Source organism: Heterocephalus glaber, unplaced genomic scaffold, assembly GCF_053883595.1.
Source record: "Heterocephalus glaber isolate CG9 unplaced genomic scaffold, H.glaber_assembly_v1.0 deba00001673, whole genome shotgun sequence".
In the NCBI taxonomy this organism is placed as follows: Eukaryota; Metazoa; Chordata; class Mammalia; order Rodentia; family Bathyergidae; genus Heterocephalus; species Heterocephalus glaber.
In genome coordinates, this window is record NW_028258410.1 from 19401243 (window position 1) to 19421379 (window position 20137).

General features: G+C 42.5%; 1 protein-coding gene and 1 long non-coding RNA gene across 15 annotated transcripts in view; one reads left to right on the forward strand and one right to left on the reverse strand.

Annotated features, from left to right (window-relative positions):
• Positions 1-520: 520 nt before the first annotated feature.
• On the reverse strand, positions 521-18867 carry LOC106010545 (uncharacterized). Of its 2 annotated transcripts, XR_001184299.3 has the most exons (5): positions 18682-18867; positions 15684-15787; positions 14033-14055; positions 13679-13759; positions 521-611 (listed from the first exon to the last, which is right to left on the reverse strand). It is a non-coding gene; the product is annotated as an uncharacterized LOC106010545 (long non-coding RNA). The 2 variants fall into 2 exon arrangements; XR_015446047.1 differs by lacking the exons at positions 13679-13759; positions 14033-14055.
• Stau1 (staufen double-stranded RNA binding protein 1) overlaps positions 17697-20137 on the forward strand; it is a 56224-nt gene continuing 53783 nt past the window's right edge. For 4 of the 13 annotated variants that reach the window (XM_004858078.4, XM_087197730.1, XM_087197734.1 and 1 more), the window contains exon 1: positions 17785-18035. The gene's annotated coding sequence lies outside the window, so the exon portion shown is untranslated. Of the gene's footprint in view, positions 18036-18086; positions 18270-18293; positions 18393-20137 lie in introns of those variants that run through there. The other 9 variants (XM_087197732.1, XM_087197733.1, XM_004858079.4 and 6 more) reach the window with 8 other exon arrangements.

A 20137-nucleotide genomic window follows, 5' to 3' on the forward strand; every position in this document is an offset into this window, starting at 1 on the left:
GACAATTTAGTGACTTAGCAAGTCTTTGTCTTTTTTTTTCATTAAATAAATTTATTTGTTAAAATAATTTAACTCCAGGGGCCGGAATTTAGCTCAGTGGCACCAAGCCTGCCTTGAAAGAAAAAAAAAAAAGAATTCTGGATAAAATAATTTAACTCCAAATACAACTGTTGAATTTGCATTGAGTTATAACTACAATTCATGTTCAGATTCTGTCTTAAAGCAAAACAAAGCAAAACCACACAAGGGCTGGTGATGCAGCTCAGTACAAAGGCCCTGGGTTTAATTCCCAGCTCCTCCATTCTAAATATCTATTGGTTGACTAAAATTTTTTTTTTTGGTACTGGGGATCAAACTCAGGACCTTGCGCTTGCGAAGCAGGTGCAGTGCCACTGAGCTAAATCCTGGGCCTTGGTTGACTAAAATCAACAAGTAACTAGCTCCCTGCTTTCTCAAAGTCTATAACCATGTGTTAGTTACATTTCTCGTTGCTGAGACAAAATACTGAATGCCCAAAGTTACAGGAGGAAAGGTTTATTTGGGTTACAGTTTGTGGAGGTTTCAGTTCATAGTTGGCTGGCTTCAAGGCAGGATGGCATGGCAGAGGGGCCCTGCAGAGGAGAAACAGTCCACAGTAAGCAGGCAGGCGAGAACAAGCAAGAGACCTTAGCAGCTTCTTTCTGCCCCTTTTATATTCTATCTAGGCTATGAGGATTAGGGCGGTGCCCAAACAATCAGCAGACTGATTTAGTACTTACACATCCTTGTTTTTGTTTTTTGTTTGGTACTGGGGATCAAACTCGGGACCTTGAGCTTTTGAGGCAGGCGGGCAGAATCACTGAGCTAAATCCCTGGTCCTGCACATCCTTAATCCCAGCGTCACATGCTCTAGATCCAGCCACCTCTGAAAAAGCCCCACCTATGACTGCATGAAGCTTTGGGGGGACATCTAGACACAGCCATAACAAATCATTAGAAAAAAATTATACCTGGGCCGGGTATAAAAATAAATAAATAAATAAAATTATACCTATAGTTCATAGATCTATGAAAAATCAACAGGTTCAATAGTCCATAGGAAAGGATACCTCAGGGCTGGGGTACAGCTCAGTGGTAGTCATGCTTAGTATGTATGAGGCCCTGGGTTCCATCCATAGCAGAGAGGAAGAGAGAGAGAGAGGGAGCGAGAGAGAGAGAGAGAGAGAGAGAGGCCTACTGAATGTTTTGGGAAGCAGTCAATTAAAATATAGGATGGTATGGGGCCGGGGATTTAGCTCAGTGGCACTGTGCCTGCCTCGAAAGTGCAAGGTCCCGAGTTCGATCCCCGGTACCAAAAAAAAAAAAAAAAAAAAGGATGGCACAGCAGCCTGAAATAAGCCTGAAATCCCAACCACTAAGGAGGCTGAGACAGGAGGATCTCAAGTTCAAACCCCAACTGGGCAATTTAGCAAGTTGGCAAGACTCCATCTCAAAAGTAAAAAATAAAAAAGGGCTAAAGGTGTAGCTCAGTATAAAGGCCCTAGATTCAATCTCCAGTACCATACACACACACACAAAAGGTGTAAGTATGATGGAAAGAATTAACACTAAATGTTGCCCAGGCTGGCTGGCCTAGAACTTATGATCCTCCTGCTCCATCCTCCTGAGTAGTTGGGAGTACAGGTGGGTGCTACCATATCCAGTTTAAACACCAAATATTAAATGAATGGGTTAATTTTGCTTTTTAAAACTACCAGCAGGCAGGCGTAGGAGCATCTCTAATCCCAGCTACTCAGGAAGCTAAGGCAGGAAGATCACACGTTCAAGGCCAGGGTGGGCAATTTAGCAAGACCCTGTCTCAAAATTTAAAAAAATTTTTTTTGGTGCCAGGGATCAAAGGACCTTGTGCTTTCGAGGCAGGCACTGTGCCACTGAGCTAAATCCCCAGCCCTCAAAATAAAAATTTTTAAGAATGGCCTGGGATTTAGCTCAGTGGTATACTGTTTGCCTATAAGGCCCTGAGTTCAATCTCAGCACCACAAAAAACAAAAACAATAACCAAAGAAACCTCAAAACAAATAAACAAAAAACCTACCACCCTTCAGGTGAAGATATTTTCTTAAAAAAATAAAGCATTGATTGTACTGGGGATTAAAGCCAGGACCTTCACACTGAACTATATCCCTAACCCTTTTTCATTTTTTAAAAATTTGAGACAGGGCCTCATTGAGTTCCTAAATTGCACAGTGGGGGCCTAAACTTGCAATCCTCCTGCCGCAGGCCTGCACCATCATACCTGGCTCATTTTACTTTTGAGTCGGTAGTTGTGCATGAACATTTAGAAGACTATGAAGAGGTGTTTGTCATGATTTGGATGTGGTTTGCGTGTGTCTCCCACGGCTTCATGTGTCGGGAGTTTGTCCCCAGTGCTCAGTAGAAGGCCTAGTGGAGTCTACAAGAGGTGTGGCCTAGTGGGGGATATTTGGGTTTCTGGGGGTTCTGCCCTTGGAAGGAATGAAGTGAGTTCTATGGGGACTTGTTCGTCTTCAGGAGAGGGTTATAAGCAAGCCCAGGTCCCACGGAGCTCCTGCGCCCTGTATCGGGATGCGATCACTTCCTCTTGCACATACTTGTGTTCTCACCAGAGCTGGCGCTCTGCTCTTTGGATGTGAGCCTCCAAAACTGTAAGCCAGTAAACCTCTTTCCTTCTAAAGTTAGCATGCCTCAGGCATTTTTTGAGATGCAGCAGAAAATAAATTAAGAGAGATTACAGTGTCTCAACTTCTGTTCCTGGGAATGGGATGTACGTCAGTAGTGGAGCCCTTGCCTCACATACACGAGTCCCCGGATTTGATCCCTAGCAACACACACACACACACACACACACACACACACACACAATCTCCTTCCTACCTCATCCCCCATCTCCAGAGACAAATATTATCACTTTTTGGTAGTATCCCGTATCTCTGAGATTTAACATTTCTCTGTTCATTAACAAATGGGTTCTGTAGCTGCTACAATTTTGTTTTGGATTTTTCCTCTCCATCAGTCTGATTAGAAGCTTATCAATTTTATTGAACCCCTTCCCCCAGAAAAAGCTTTTACTTTCACAGATTTTCTCTACTATTCTACTGTTTTGTTTTGTTTTGAGACTGGTTGTCTTTATTGTCCAGGCTGGCCTTGAACTCATGGGCTCCAGTGATCCTCCTGCCTCAGCCTCCTGGGTAACTGCAACTACAAGCAATGGACACTTCAACTTGTTTTACTGCTTTTATTTTATTTATTTTATTTTTTTTGGTACCAGGGATCAAACTTGGGTCCTTGCACTTGAGCAGCAGGCAGCGAAGCCACTGAGCTAAATCCCCACCCCTTTACTGCTTTTAATATCCATTCTGACCTTTGTTATTCCTTTCCTTCTGTTTGCTTTAGATTTAATCTGATCTTCTTTTTCTAGTTTCTGTTTTTTAAATTTTTTGTGCTCAGGCCCAACCCAGGGTTCACACTTGCTAAGCAAGCACTCTACCACTAAGTAAATCCCCAACCCCTTTTTCTAATTTCTTAAGACAGAAAGTTAGGATACTGATTTGAAACTTGTTTCTAACATAAACAGTTAATGCTATAACTTTCCCTCAAAGTATTGCTTTAGTTGCACCCCCAGATTTTTGGTATGTCAAAATTTTATTTTAATTCAGTTCACAATACTTTTAATTTTCTCAACTCTGTGAGAAAGACATTTATCAACCAGAGTATACTGTTTATATATAGTCCTTTTTGCCTGTATCCTTACTGTATTCAGTCAAAACATCATTTTCTGGGTGGGGATTTAGCTCCGTGGTATAGTGCCTGCCTTGCAAGTGCGAAGTCCCAAGTTCAGTCCCGGTACCAAAAACAAAAACACATCATTTTCTTTCTTTTTTTTTTTGGTACTGGGGATTGAACTCGGGACCTTGCACCTACAAGGCAGGCACTGGAACCACTGAGCTAAATCCCCAGCCCTAAAAACATATCATTTGCTAAAGTTAATTAGGTAAGTTCCTTTTTTCCCCTTACTCATCAGTGAATTCATTTGTTACACTGCATCTTCTTTCCATCCTGGAATCTTTGTACAGCCTTATTAATTTTTATTTGTATTTTATTTTCATTTATTTGTTTGTTTGTTTATATGCTTATTCTAAGACAGGGTCTGGGCATGTAGTCCAGGCTGACCTTGAACTCACTATGTAGCCCAGGCTGGCCTTAAACTCACAGTGATCCTCCTGCCTCAGTCTCCTAAGTGCTGGGATTAAGGTATGCACCTGTAATCCCACACTATACCTGGCCTGGTTGATTTTTAAACACTTACATACCAGAAAGTTTATTCCCTAAGGACTTTGAAATATGCAGAGTCCATATCTCCCACTTTAATAGCATACGGGACATCGTTCAATCTTCTAAACGCCTGAAATGTCTCTGTGTAGTCTCGCTGAAGGCCATTACCTCTCCTTTCTCCAACTGCTGATCTGTTTTCTATCCCTATAATTTTGCTTTTTTCAAAATGTCATAGAAATGGAGGCAAATAATATGTAGGCTTTTGGTCTAGTTTTATCACTTAGAGACAAAGTTCATCCCTGTTGTTTCGATGAACATAGCTCCTATCTCTTATTCTTTCTTTCTTTCTTTTTTTTTTGGTACTGGGGATCGAACCCAGGACCTTGCATTTGTGAGGCAGGTGTGGTGCCACTGAGCTAAATCCCTCCTGTTCCTTATTATTGCTGAGAAGTCATCCATTTTCTGGAGGGACCACAGTTTGTTTACCTACTCACCTGGTGAAGGACATTTTGGTTGTTCTAGGCTTTGGCTACTAAAAAACATTAATGTAAGGGTTCCTTGTAAACACATTTTTTTTTGGTACCAGGGATCGAACTCGGGTCCTTGCACATTCAGGGCAGACAGCAGCACCACTGAGCTAAATCCCTGGCCCTGTAAACACATTTTTAATTTACTTATGTAAATACCTAAGAGTAGGATTGCTGGGTGGTACGGCAAATGTATGTTTAACTGTATAGCTGGGCATGGTGGTGCAGGTCAGTGATCCCAGCACTCCAGAGGCTGAGGCAGGAGGATCGCTGTAAGTTCCAGGCCAGCTGGGGCTACAGAGAGAGACCGTGTCTCAAAAAACTTATTTTTTAAGATATCACCCAACTGTCTTACCAAATGGTTGTACCATTTTACATTCTGATCAGCAGTACATAAAAGTTCCTTTTGCTCCGAGTTCTTCCTCTTTTTTTTTTTTTTTTAGACAGGGTCTCGCTATGTAGTTCAGGCTGGCTTTGTAGCCCAGGCTGGCCTTGAACTTGCAGCAATCCTCCTGCCTCAGCCTTCTAAATGCTGAGATTACAGGTGTGTTTTACATTTCCCTAACGACATCTTCTCATATACTTATTTGCCAACCATATACATCCTTATAAACTTCTTTGACAGTATCTCAGTTCAGATCTTTTGCTCTTTTTTCTCCCTTTCTTGGGTCGTTTTCTTATTGGAGTTTTAAGAGAGTTTTTAATATGTTCCAGATACAAGTTCTTTATCAGATATGTGCTTCAGAAATATTCTCTGCAACCTATGGTTTGCTTTTTCATCTTCTTTACAGTGCCCTTTTTCATTTCTTTCTTTTTTTAAACCACTGGTTATTAGTCCATTGTATGAACAAGTCTTAATGTACCTAGCCAACCTTAGGTGGGTAGACATTGATACTGCTTCCAAACTTTTGTTATTACAAATTATGCTTTCATTACTATCTTTTGTGTGTGTGTGTGTGGTGCTGAGGATGGAACCCAGAGCCTTGTACATGCGAAGCATGTACTCTACCACTGAGCTACATTCCCAGCCCCATCATGTTATTTCGAAGAAACTTGCTTTTCCTTTCCCTATGAACTGCTTCTATGTTTTGTCTATTTTTCTGTTCAGTTGTTGATCTTTTTGTCATTCATAGAAGCTTTTTATATGTTACAAAATATGGCTTTTCTGTGACTGAAATGCAAAATTTTCCCAATTGTTATTTGCCTTTTTACTGCTATATTTTTTTATTTCTTTTTTTTTTTTTTTTTTGGTACCAGGGATCGAACTCGGGTCCTTGAGCTTGCACAGCAGGCGGCGAAACCACTGAGCTAAATCCCCGGCTTTACTGCTATATTTTTTATTTCATGAAGTCAAATGCACTGATCTTTTTCTGTAAGGGTTCTAAATTTTGTGTTATAGTTACAAGTGTCTTTCTACTTCACTATTTATTGCAGTACTGAAGACTGAATCCAGGGCTTTTATACTGAGTTACCTCCCTGGCCTTTTTTTGTTTTTATTTTTTAATTTTTTATTTTGAGACAGGGCCTTCCTAAATTGCCTGGGCTGGCCTCAAACTTTTGATCCTCCTCCCTCAACCTCCCAGGGTGCTCAGATTACAGGCGTGTGTTACCACGCCTGGCTTCACTTTAGAGATATAGAATAATTCTTCCAAGATTCTTCTGGTACTTTTTATGGTGTCCTTTTTTCCATTTAAATCCTTTCTGTATTTAAATCCTTTCTGTATTTCATCATTTTTGGTATATAATATGAAGTATGGATTTAACATTTTTCTCCAGAGGGCTTTTTCCCCAAGGTATTTATTAAGTGAAATCCACTTTTCCCTTACCAATTTGTTTTTTAAATTAATTTTATTGGTACATTTTTTATGTATAGAATGATCACATTCATTGTAGGGGATTTGTATCTGTACATAATATATCTTGATTCTTTTTCCCCTATTCCACTCCCCTCCCTTCAACTCTTCTTCCCCTCCTTGTTTATAAAAGCTTTGTTTCCATTTTTCCCTTCTATTCTCTTTTTTCCTTTTCTCTTCCCTCCCTTCCCCCTCACCCTCCCTTGCTCCCTTCATATTTGAACATTTTCTTCCTACTTCCTTTCCAATTTGAAATATCACTTTTATTTTATTAAATTCCTACATGTTAGGGTCTATCTGGGAATTTCTCTTTCACTGATTTGTGGAAGTAATCAGGCACTAGTAATTATTATCCCATGTTTGCTATTTGGTTAGGAATTTTCAGAAAGTTCCTTGTTTTGTTTTCTCATTAATTTTTCCATAAGGAATTTTAGACATCTAGCTAGACACTCATCTAGTTACAATATGGTTTGTATTTTTGTTGAAATCTCATTAAATGTTTCAATTAACTGATATCTTTTTTTTTTTGGTACCGGGGATCAAACTCCGGTCCTTGTGCTTGAGAGGCAGGCAGCAGAACCACTGAGCTAAATCCCCAGCCCCTGAATTTTTAAAGTCAATATGAGCCAGAGCATGTTGCAGCAAATCTATTTTTTGTAAAAATAATAATAATAATAAATAAAATGGAATATCTTTTTCATGCTTTTGCTTTAAAAAGATAATTCAGAGCCTACGTATCCAAGAAGATAGCTTATAATTCTTTGTTCAAATCTAATTCTGTGTCTCTATGCAGAATTTAACATTTTTCTCACATGGATTGTGTACATTTCTTATAGAGTTTGTTCCTAGGAAACTTCTTTTTTTTCATTACTTTCTAAATAGGATTTCCCATTATATTTTCTAATCATCTCCCTAAGAGTCTGAGATAGCTCTAGGGACACAATCTACCTCAAATAAGCTTGAGATTTATTTATGTAGGCCAGGAAAGAGTTCTCAACCTTGTTTCCCACATATAGCACATCCTATAGGTAATCTTGATACACACCCAACAATCCTACAGATGTTCCTTTTTTTTTTTTTTTTTTTTTTTTTAGGGAGGCCAACACAGATCTGCCAAGCTATAGTTTTTTTGTTTTTTTGTTTGTTTTTTGTTTTTGTTTTTTGGTACCAGGGATCAAATTTAGGTCCTTGTGCCTGTGCAGCAGACGGCGAAACCACTGAGCTAAATCCTCAGCCCTGTGTTTCATTTTTTTGAGACAGGATCTGGCTTTGTAGTTCAGTCTGGCCCTGAACTCACTATGAAGCTCAGGCTGACCTTGACTTCAGGATGATCCTCCTGCCTCAGCTTCCCAAATGTTGGGATTACAGGCGTGCACCACCACACCTGGCATCAAGCTGTAGTTTTTTATTAGTCGGTAGAAATTTATTATGCACCTACCCTGTACTCAGCACTATGTTAGAGACCAGGGACACCATGGTTACCAAGAGAGCTTGAGTCCCTACTCTCATGGTAGCTGACTGCTTAGTCCTAACCAGTGACACTCAGCAAATAACTCAATAATTATAAGGCAGTAAAGTTCTTCTGAGAGGTTATGAGGAGAGAGCAGAAATAATTTGTCAGGTGCTAACTTCCATTAACATCTACACTCAAGGTTCCAATTACCTCCCAAATGGGACCAACTCATATATTTGTGTCAGTAGCTGTGACTTTCTTTTGAGCTCCATTGCCATCTGACTACTGTCTACAAGGTATATCAAACTTGAAGTATCTGGAAAAGAAAATCCTTATCTTCCAGAAATCTAGCATTATTTTTAATTTCTTGAAATCCCTTGTAATCAATATTTTTGTTTCGTTTTGTTTTCTTGTGGCAATCCTCCTACCTCAGCCTTCTGAGTCCTGGGGTTACAAGTGGGGACCACCACGGCTGGCTTATAATATACCGTATTAAAGGAGATACTGTATTCATAAATTATGAGAATTGTTTAAATTCTGACATCCATATTTAAGCACGTGAACCTGAGTTTTATCATACCGTAAAAGCTATTCATCATAATTTACTACCAATATTAAATTACAGCTACTTTGGATCATAAATCAAATGGTTTCAGGTATGCCTATAACATACCTAAGGAACACTTTTTTGTTTGGTACCGGGGATTAAACTCAGATCCCTGCGCTTGCGCAGCAGGCGGCAAAACCACTGAGCTAAATCCCCGGCCCTCTAAGGAACACTTTCTATAATATACCAGTGAATTCTCTTTCTTTCTTTCTTCCTTTTTTTTTGGTACCGGGGATTGAACTTGGGTCCTTGCGCTTGCGGGGCAGGCATAGGGGTCATTCTTGATGCTTCTCTTACCCTTTTCCTCTCCTCTACCCACATCCATGGTCCATACATGCTGCTAAATAACTCTTAAATAACCCATCCATCATCACCCAGGGCAGCCACCCTGGCCTTTGCTGGTCTATAAAGTGGGCCATTATGATTGTAGTTTCCAAGGATCACTCAACACCATCTCCTATCCCACATGTTTTTCTTTGGTACTGGGGACTAAACCCAGGGTGTGCTGAACCACACCACTCCCCATTGCATTTTTAATTTTATTTTTTTTAGTACTGGGGTTCGATCATTTTTAATTTTAAAACAGGGAGATCTCACTAAATTCTCCAAGCTAGCCTTGACATTGAAACCCTTCTGCCTCAGCCTCCCAGTAGATGAGATTTCAGATGTGTGCTATTATGCCTGGCCTTTTTTTTTTGAGACAAAGTCTCATTTTATGTTGCCTAGGCTGGCCTCAAATTCCTGGGTTTACTGGGCATGGCGGCACATTCCTGTAATCACAGGAGGATCCCCACAAGTTCAAGGCCAGTGTGGGTTACATAGTGAGTTCAAGGCCAGACTGAACTACATAGTAAGACCCGTCTCAAAACACAAAAACAAAACAAAACAAATTCTGGAGTCAAGTAATCCTCCTGCCTTAGCCACCCAAGTATGTAGCTGGGAAGACAAGCATATGCCACTATGCCTGGCTCATAGGCTATTTTTTTTTTTTTTTTTTTTTTTTTTTTGGTACCGGGGATTGAACTCGGGTCCTTGCACTTGCGCAGCAGGCAGCAAAACCACTGAGCTAAATCCCCGGCCCTTATAGGGTATTCTTGATATTTGCCACTCCCCTGTCAGGAGACAGAGCTAATACCTCTCTCTACCTTTGGACCTAGATGTGTCTCATGTGCAGCCAGTAAAGTATAGTGGATGTGGCTTTTTGTGATTACTATAAGGAAACTCAGCCCCAGAGCACCAAGGAGGTGAGCATCTTGGGTGCCAGCACACTCCCCGCCCCAGCCATGCAGAGCCATTACCTGGATCCACACTGCAGAGTTGCAGGGGTCATAAAGAACATTGTTCTGAACTTGAGAAGATAGAGTAGAAGTGAACAACAGAAAGAGGGCCTCTTTGAGGCCCATTGATGAAAATTAAAGCCCACCAGAAAAGTGAAGAAAATCTCTGCAATAGAGGCACACCAGACCACCTTAGTTGAGGGAGCAGCGGTGTAGACCAGAGCAGTGAGGCTGCAAGCAGATCCCAGCCAGGGCTCCACCCTGACCCCAGAGTCTGGGGCACAATGGCCCAAGCCAAGGTCCTGCCTAGAAAAGAGCTGCACAGGCACACAAGCAATAGCCAGAGGTTCGCCCCAATACCATCAGTAAGTGCACGAGACCCTAGCCAGAAGCTTGCTCACACAACAGGACCTGGGATGCACAGCCCCCAGCCAGAGGCCCTCTCAGACAACAGCCACATAGGGGCCCTAGCCAGTGGCACACCTAGATACCATCCCAAGTGTGCACAGGCCCCAGCCAGAAGCCCACCCAGACAACGGGTCAGCTCAGGGATCCAGAAGGTCACCTTTCTGAACCCAGGAATTAGTGTACTGGTGAGCAGCAGAGAAAAGGCAGCTCTGTGGCTTGCTCAGAATTGAAGACCACTGGGTGAGCAAAAAGTTGCCTCAACAAAGGCACAGCAGGTTGCATCTGTTGAAATGAGAAGACAAGTAAACAAGTCTGGAAACCAGACTTCCAGATCACCTAAAGCAACCCCAAAGGGAAACGAGATGGGACAATCTGATACTCAACCACCTGGACTCCCTGAACTGGCAACAAAAGAGGATCTGGAAAAAATGAAATGAGAAATAATTTCTCAGATAACAGCAGAGATTGTGCCCATAGTACAAGATATGATTAATAAATCCAGAGCGGACACAGATAAAAAAAAATAGAGGATCTGAGGAATATGATGGAATCCCAACATAGGAAATAAATGGAATCCATAAATGATGCAAACAGATTTCCAGGAGATTAAAAACTCCATTGAAAGTTTATGCAGCAGAATGAGCCAATGTGAGGACAAAATTTCAGATACAGAAGATAAGATTGCAATTAGTGACCAGGACAAGAAAAATTTCTTTGAAATAGTAAGGGACCACGAGAAATCAATCCAGCAGCTGCTAGACGATGCAAAGAAGAATAACATAAGACTGATCAGAGTCCATGAAGAAACAGGAGGGAGTGCAGACAACATAAAAAAACTGTTCACAGAAGTGATGGAAGAAAACTTCCCAAGCAGGGGAAAAGAACTTGACATACAGACAAGCCATGATCAAAAAAAATCTACACATAGGCATATAATAGTTAAGATTCCGGAAACCCAAGAGAAGAACAAAATTCTGTAAGCAGTTAGAGAAAAGAAACAAGCCACATACAAAGGAAAGCCCAGTGCTTTCTTCGGCAGCACATATACAAAGGAAAGCCCATCAGAATCACAGCAGACTTTTCAACGCAAACCCTCAAGGCAAGAAGAGCTTGGAGTGATGTATTTCAAGCCCTAAAGGAAAGCAGCCTCCAACCCAGATTGATGTACCCTGCAAAACTATCTTCCAAATTGATGGAGAAATGAGATACTTTCATGACAAAGAGCACCTTAGGAACTTCATGTCTTTTAAAGTTCTAAATTTTGATGGGATCTCATTTATCAATTTTTTTCTTTTATACATCATGTTTTTTGTATCCTAGGAAATTCTTGCCTACCCTAAATTCATGAACATTTTCCCCTTATAATTTCTTCTTAAAGTTTTATAGTTTTAGTCTTTCATATTTAGGTTCATAGATCCTTTCAAGTTATTTTTATGTATGGAAATAAAGGGTTGAGGTTAATTTTTTACATACGGATACTAGGTGTTCTAGTACCATTTGTTGAAAACATTATCTTTTCCTCTGCTCTTGAGTTGAGTTTATGTTCCATAAAATGTTAATGTTAAATAATCTTTCAAAAATAGTGGACCATATCTGTGTGGTTCTATTTCTAGATTGTCTGTTTTATTCCATTGATCTATGTCTTTCCTTGCACCAACATTGCCTTGATTACTGTAGCTTTAGAGAAAGTCTTAAAATTAGGTAATAAATGTCTTCCAACACTGTTATTTTTTTTCTTTTTACTTTTCCTTTTTTCTTTTTGTACTCCTACATAACTTTTAAATTTCAATATCCAATTCTTCATTTATAGCAAGTATACATAGATCTGAGTTTTTATATATACCTTCTGTTTTCTAATCTTGCTAAATTCAAATACAAGTTCTAGGGGCTCCTAGAGATTTCTTAGTATTTTCTCTGTAGATGATCATTTCATCTACATATAAAGATTTTACTTCTACCTTGCCAATCCTATGCTATTTATTTTTATTGCCAGACTATTTTGGTTTGGGCCTATGTTTCAAAGTTTAATGGACAGATGAAGAGTAAGCATATCTGCCCTTGTTCCCCACCTTAGGCATTGTATCTTCTCCATTCATATAAAGTGTTTTTGCTGGAAGTATGGAGTACATGTCTTTGATCTGTTGAGAAGGTTCTTCTAGTCTCCTGATAGATTTTACCATGAACAGCTGTAGAATTTAGTCCAATACTTTTTCTGCAACTACTGATAGGATCATATGGCTTTTTCCTTTCCTCTGTTAAAATGATGACTTATGGGAGTGGATCTTCCAATGCTGATCCAACATCGCCATCCCTATAATAAAACCACTTACTACATACTGCCAGATCTGACTTCTAATAGTTTGTTTTGTTAAACAGATTTTTATTTATGTTTATACTTTTCTATGATCTTTATCCAGTTTTAGTATTAGCACAATGTTAATTTCCTAAAATGAGGGGAGAAGTGTTCCTTTTTTCTGCTTTAAATGTTTGATATAATTTATCAGTTAAGATGTATATGAGCCTGTTGTTGTCATATTGGTAGGTTTTCAAACTAGGAGCATACTTTCTTTAATGGGTGCTATTCAAATTTTATATTTCTTCCAGAGTCAGTTTCATTAATTTGTCTTCCAAGGTACTTCTTAGAAGTTGTCAAATTTATTTCAAAAAAGATTTTTGTAATATGCTTTCTATATTCTTTTAAATTCTGTAAAATCTGTGGTAATGTCCTCTAAATCTTGATGTTTTAATTTTTTTTTTTTTTTGCTGCCGGGGATCAAACTTGGGTCCTTGGCCTTGCAAAGCAGGCAGTGGAATCACTGAGCTAAATCCCTGGTGATACTGTAATTTTTAAAAAAATGTATAATTGATATTATGTAATAGGAAGAAAAGGTTTAAAGGAGTAGGGGAAGAGGGAGGGGTAGGGGAAAGGAAAGAAGGGAAAAGAAAAAATATGAGAAAAGGAAAACAATGGAAACAAAGTCTTTGTAAATAGGGAAGGGTGGGCAGGGGAATGGGAAAAAATAATAATCAAGATACATTATGTAAAGGTACAAGATCCCAATGATGAATGTAACTATATTTTATTCCTAAAATGTACCAACAAACTAATGAAAAAAAATTTAAAAATTTAAAAAATTATAAGGAAACTCAAATTAACTCGTGCAGAAAACACACAAGATGGCTCTGTGTTAGTTCATTTTCTGTCCCTATAACAGAACACCCGAGACTGGGAAATTTGTAAAGAAAAGTTTGTTTTCACTCACAGGCTAGGAAACTCGACAGCATGGTGCCAGCATCTGTTCATTTTCTAGAGAGGACTTTGTTGCTTTTCCTCATGGTGAAAACTAGAAGGACAGGTGGCTGATGAGTAAAAGGAAGAACACAAGAGGTGGATTTGCTTTGTAACAACCCACTGTCTCAGTAGCTAATCCAGTCCCTCAAGAACAAAAGTCATCCACAGGAGAAAGGGAGTAACTCAGTAACTCATTCATGAGGGTTCCACCCCCATGACCCAAACAACCCCCACCACACCCACCTCCCAGCCCTGTCCTATTGGGAATCCCATTTTGGCAAGAGTTCCAGAGGGGACAGAGCAAGCCAGGGGTTGCAGTACACACCTGCCATCCCAGCACTTGGGAAGCTGAGGAAGGAAGATCATGACTCAAGGCCAGCCTGAGCAAACAAGAAAAGAAAAAAAAAGCAAACCAAACCAAAGCAGAAAATCATATTTGGACCACAGCAGGCCCTCAGGCTGCCAAGAAAGAGATGCCCAGCCAGCACTTAATGCCCCAGCTACGGGCACCATGTGACTACCATCACATTACACACCCCAAGTTAGAACCTACAAGCCAAGCCTTTCCCAAGTTCCGGACCTACAGAACTAATGGAGATAATAAGATGCTTGTAGCTCCTTTCAGACATGAAGTTCTGGAGTGATTTGTGTTGTAGCAATAATAATTGGAACCCCAGGCCACGTGGTGTTCTTTTGTAGGCCTTTGTGCATGCTTCTCCCTTCTTGGAACGCTCATTGTACCCTGCCTGGTCACCACCTACATTCCTTCCAAGCCTTGCTGAAGCTGCAGCGCTTTAGGGTGTTGCTGTGCTGAACCCTGAAGCTAGGATTTCCTAATGCCACATACCATATGCAGATTATCTGATGGGGCCAGCGAGCCATCAGCTCCAGACACCTGCCTTGGGTTCATGCATTTACACAGCAGGGCACAACTTACAGATTCAAATGTCAATGGGAACAGGGTAGGAGTGAGACACGTGCAGGGGAGGAATTGTGGTGAAATGAAAAGAACCTGCCATCCCTAGTGAGTGCACCTGCCTCCAGCCAGACTCTATATAGCCAAATTTGCCTGATTCTTACAGGGATAATACAAAGCCAGATTATTATGTGTTAGAATAGTAGCAATTGGGTGGAGGATTTAGCTCACACCTGCCTTGCAAACACAAGGTCCTGAGTTCAATCCCCAGTACTGAAAAAAAAAAAGAATAGTAGCAATTTTAGCCAGCGGTGATGGGACATGCCTGTAATCCCAGCACTTGGGAGGCTGAGGCAGGAGGATCCTGAGTTCAAGGCCAGCCTAGACTACATAGTGAGACCCTGTCTCAAAAACAGGCAAAAAGTGGCTAGGGATTTAGCTCAATAGTTCCGCTGCCTGCCTTGCAAGCAGGTCTCAAGTTTGATCCCTGGTACCAAAAAAACCCCCACCAAAAACAAACAAACAAACAAAAACAACAGGCAAAAAGAACCCCAGAAGAGCAGCAACTAATTAAGACTTAAAACCAAAAAAGAAAAAAAGGGACCTCCCCCCCAAAAAACCCCCACATAGCTGAAGATTTAACACTTTCAGTTTTGAGAACTACTCTGAAGTTTCACTTTGTATAACCAGGGAACTGTTAGTCATGGTGTTGTCTGCGGTTGAAGAAAGGGCCATTTAGGTTTGTTTTTCTCTATTTGCACTTAGAAACTGTCAGTCAAGTTTTCTCCCAAGGGTAGATAGGCTTCTTGACTTTTGCCAAGTAATTTGTTTTTCTTTTTCTTGGGAATAAGATAGAAATAAGAAACTATGACTACTAAGTATATTACACCAAATTGTGTCTTCCTTCTCACAAGATAAATTCAATATGTTTGTAATAAGGAATGGAACCTGCAAAGCTCCTAAAAGCCCCAAGGGAAGTTGATTTTTTTCTAAAAATTACCCTTTTGTTATTTAATGTATGTTTAAAAAAAATAGGATTCCCCTGAATTTATGGACTCACCTTTGAAGAGACTATGCAATTCTGCCCAGGGTCCCAGCTTTGGTATAGGGAATCTTCGCCCCTCTGTATCTGCTCCTTTACCCAGGTGAGCTGTGGGGTCCATCCTTCGTGGGAGTTAGAAGAAAAAAAAATCTCGTTTTCAGCAGAGGACTGGACTATCGGAATCTTGCTTAGCACTTTCTTGGATGAGCATTAAAGGGACTGGGAAAGATTTCTGACTGCTTTTGGTGCTCAAGAATTCAGGGCACTTTATAAGAAGCAAGCTAAGGAGGCCTGGTCTAGGGAAAGGAGTCCTCAAAAGCTTGAAGAAGAGTTCCAACACATTACCTGGAGCAGCCCCTTCAGTGGCAGCGTCTCTTATTATGAATTTATACAAAGTTAACCAATTTTCTTGGCAAGAAAGAGTGATAGCTACATTGAGATACTGAGGGGAGGGAAGGCAGAAAGTATCGCCATAGTATTACTATTTTTGCGGTACCGGAGATGATGATGATGATGATGATGATGATGATGATGATGATGATTGTGGTGCTAATGATGGGGCTTGTGCATCCTAGGCATGCACTCTACCACGGAGCTATACACCCATTCTTTATTATTATTAAATGTTGTGCCCAGATCGCGAGGTCCCCAAAGACCACCAAGGAACCGATTCCGATGTAAACACACGAGAGTCGTTTATTTAAGCTTGAGCAGGGACGCTCAACTGTCACCGACGCAGCGGGTCAAGATTGAGAGCCCTGACTCTAAAACACCAGGGGTTTTTATAGAGGTTACAGCAGGGCGCGGGGTTTCGAAAAGGGCGCGGGGTTTCAAATCACACGCAAATCACACAGTTGGCTAGCATTTAGCAAGTTTTGAAAGTTTAAACCTAATTGGCTGGGCTTTGTGCGCTGAACTGCAAACGGCTTTTTAAGTCATCGAAAAGAACATCTGGGATACTGGGGTATTGGGGTAACTACTGATTAGCTGTTGCAGGCCATCGAGAAGAGCATCTGGGACATTGAGGCAGCTACCGATTAGCTGTCGCTAGGCTAGTTGCTAGGGGACTGCTGGACATTATCACAGGCAGGTGGCCAAAGTGCATCTTGTGGTTTTTCTCGGAACTAGAATTTATGTCCAGGCCACCTTTACTCTAAAATGGGGCCAAAACTTTAAAATGGAGTCACTCAGGTCTCACATTAAACAGTGAGAAAGCTGGCTGTGGTTGCACTAGCCTTCAATCCCAGCACTCAAGAGGCTGAGATAGGAGAACAAGTTCGAGACGAGTCTGGACAACACAGTGAGACCCTGTCTGGAAAAAACAAAAACAAATAAAAGTCCCCAAACGAGTGGGGAAAAAGGCCCAGAGCACGTCAGGCAGAAGAGTCCTGGGAGCGGCAGTTCCTCCTGTTTCCCTGACCTCTCACAACGCGCGCATTTTTGAGCTCCAAGACTCACGGCGCATCCCTCTCCCGACCCGTTTCTGTAAGGGAGCTGTTAAAAATCTCTTTTCTTTCTTTCTTTCTTTTTTTTTTGGTACCAGAGATCGAACTCGGGACCTTGCGCTTGCGAGGCAGGCGGCAGCACCACTGAGATAAATCCCCGGCGAGCTGTTAAAAAAATCTCTTCGCTAACCTAGAACTTTTACTGTAACAGGGACAGATTTTAATGTTTTCCAGCACTAAAGAGTACGCTCTTTGAGGGCAGGTATTTTGGTTCACTTCATTCTGTGCTCAGAACACTGCCTCGAACATGGTGGGCATTTAATAAGCATTGATAGGAGCAGGGAGGGACTAAGGGAAGGAGAGAAAGGAATGACACACGTGGGAAAAGAGGACAGAAAGCACGGAAGAAGGAAGTGGTTGAGACAGAACGTAGGTCCGCTCTCCCGCCCCACTTCCGGTACAGCAGGCAGCGCGCAACTCACAGCGGCACTACAACTCGCAGCAGGCGCTGGGGCTCAGGCACGACTAGACCCCGCCTCCAGGATTCCGGCGTGCCTTGCGAGCGCCTGTCCGCGCAGTGCCCGCCGGGACTTGTGGTCCGGGCCGCGGGTGAGGGTGGGGCCGGGCATGGAGGCGGGCGGGGGCTGGGGGCGTGCGCCGGCCCCTCCCCCGTCACTTCCTGCCGGGCTGCGGGCGCCGGAGTCGCTCTTCAGCTTTCGCGCCGGCTGCCGCGTCTCTCTCGGCTCCCTCTTCCTTTGACCGCCCCCCCCCCCCCCCGGCCCGGCGGCGCCCGCCTCCTCCGCGGCCACTCCGCCTCTTCCCTCCCTCCGTCCCTTCCTCCTCTCCCTTCTTCCTTCCTCCTTCCCGTCCTCGCCGCCGCCGCCCAGGACCGCCGGCCGGGGGACGAGCTCGGGGAAGCAGCCAGGTGAGGCGGCCGGGCCGGGCCGGGCCGGTCCAGTCCAGGCCAGGCCTGGCGGGGCTCGCGCGGGCGCCGCGGTGGCGGGGAGGTGGGCGGCGGCAGACTAGGCCTCGGGGCCGCGCGCCGGCCTCCTTCCCGGGCCTGTCTCGGCTGGCGGGGCCTTCCCGCAGGAGGCGGGTCCTTCTGCGCCCCCGCCTCGGTCTCGCCGAACCCTCCGCCCCTGGCTGGGGCCAGAAACAGGTGCCGCGACCGCTTTCCCTTCTTTCGCGTCTCACCCGAGATGCCGAAGTTATTCCCGGGGCAAGAGGGGGGTCCTCGCTTCAAGTCTCCGGGATCCGGAGTCCCCAAAGCTCTCCCGCCCGGGTCTGTAGCTTGGTGGTCACCAGCACTGCCCAGGTGTCCTCCAGGGGTTCAAATCCCAGCTCTACCCTCTCAGCCAAGTCACTTAAACTCTTTGGTGTCTCGGATTGAAAAAAGGGGCTAAAGCCTTCCCTGCCTCTTAGGCTGTTAAGGTTCAGTGAAATGGGGCGTGTAAAGCGCTTATCAGAGTGCCAGACCCACAGCGTGTCTCAATAAACCGCCTGCATAATTTATTAGCGTGATATGAAGGTATAATTTAGTGGGCAGAGTGGACAGAAGTTGACCGACCTACCTGCTTGATTTCCTTAGAGACAGAAGTGTCCGGCGTGCCCACTGCCAGCGCCCGGGCATTGTTTTGGGTTAAGAGACCCAGCGCCTAACTGGGGCATCCTGTAAACCATGAATGCTGTTATTTCCATCTTCTCTGTCTAGCTAGCTGCCGGGTGTTCACCAGATCTTGCAGTATGAGCAACCTGGCCGTGTTTTCTGCCATCATCCAGCTTGTTGTCATTCCATTTCTGGGAAAGTTGCTGGCAGAAGCGTCCCTTGAGTTCAGCAGAACTTTCTGGAGCACTTGCTGTGGGTCAGGCCGTGGAGGGGGAATGTACGAAAGTGTAAAAATCTCTGCCCTTTTCATGCGTACCTTTCCAGCTTCTCACTTTTTTTTCCACTGTCGCTTTGCTTTTATTTCCTCCGTCGCCGATGGCCGACTTTCCTTTTAAGCCCATGCTCCACCTCCCTGTTGCAGTATTGCTTGTGTGGAAGTTTTCTTCTGTTCGGCAGAGTTGTATGCTTCAGCCTGTTCTGGCACTGTTTTGGGAAGCTTTTTCAGGTCACTTTTCCCTTCTGCTTGGAGCTTTAATTGTTGAGAGGCTGGTGAAAAGAGACTTAAACCAAGTTTTTGGTTGATTTTAGCCTTTCAGGAATTTGTGCTTAGCAAATATAAAATTACATTGCTTCTTGTTGAAGTAAAAACTAAAAATACAGTTGGAGCGTAGAGGGAGCAGTTTCGGTTATCCTGTGACAGGTGGGATTTTCAGAGAAACTGAGTTTAATTCGGTAAGTAGTTGCATAGGTTTACCTTTAAAGGAAATGCACCCCACCTGTGTTCAGATTTACTTGAGTGAAAAGCACTGTGCGTTTGCCGAGTGATTCTCTTGTGTCTTAGGATTGCTTTAGGCAGCACATTTCCTTAGTGAACTGAGAATGTTTTATCTTCTACCTCTCTCAGTAGTGCAAAGTGTCACCTGTTTTTGACATTTTCCTATAATTTTCTGACAAAGCCAGGAAATAGTTTCTAGTTTAAACTCTTTAATTGAAAGTTGTTGCTAGTTTAAAATCTCTCTTTGGCTTTTTAACAATACTCAAATAACTATACAGCTCTTAGAGAGACTCTGTCTTTAAAAAGGCCTGAGGATGTAACCCAGTATGAAGGCCCTGGATTCAGTCCTCAGTACTGCAAAACAAAACAACCCTAACTGCCAGAAAACAAACAACTACACAAACGTTGAAAGCCTATCTTTTGTCATAGCACAAATTATAGTAGTGCTAGGGAAGTAGTAAATATTGCAGCTGATAATCTATTTTATAAAAAATTTTGTTATGGAAAAATGTACCAAAGTCAAATAGTATAGAGAACCCTATGTATTGGTCACTCAACTTTGATAATTATTAACTTGTAGCCAAGGTCAGTCTTGCTTCATGTTGTACTCCTGCCATCACCCAGACTGGATTATTTTGAAACATAT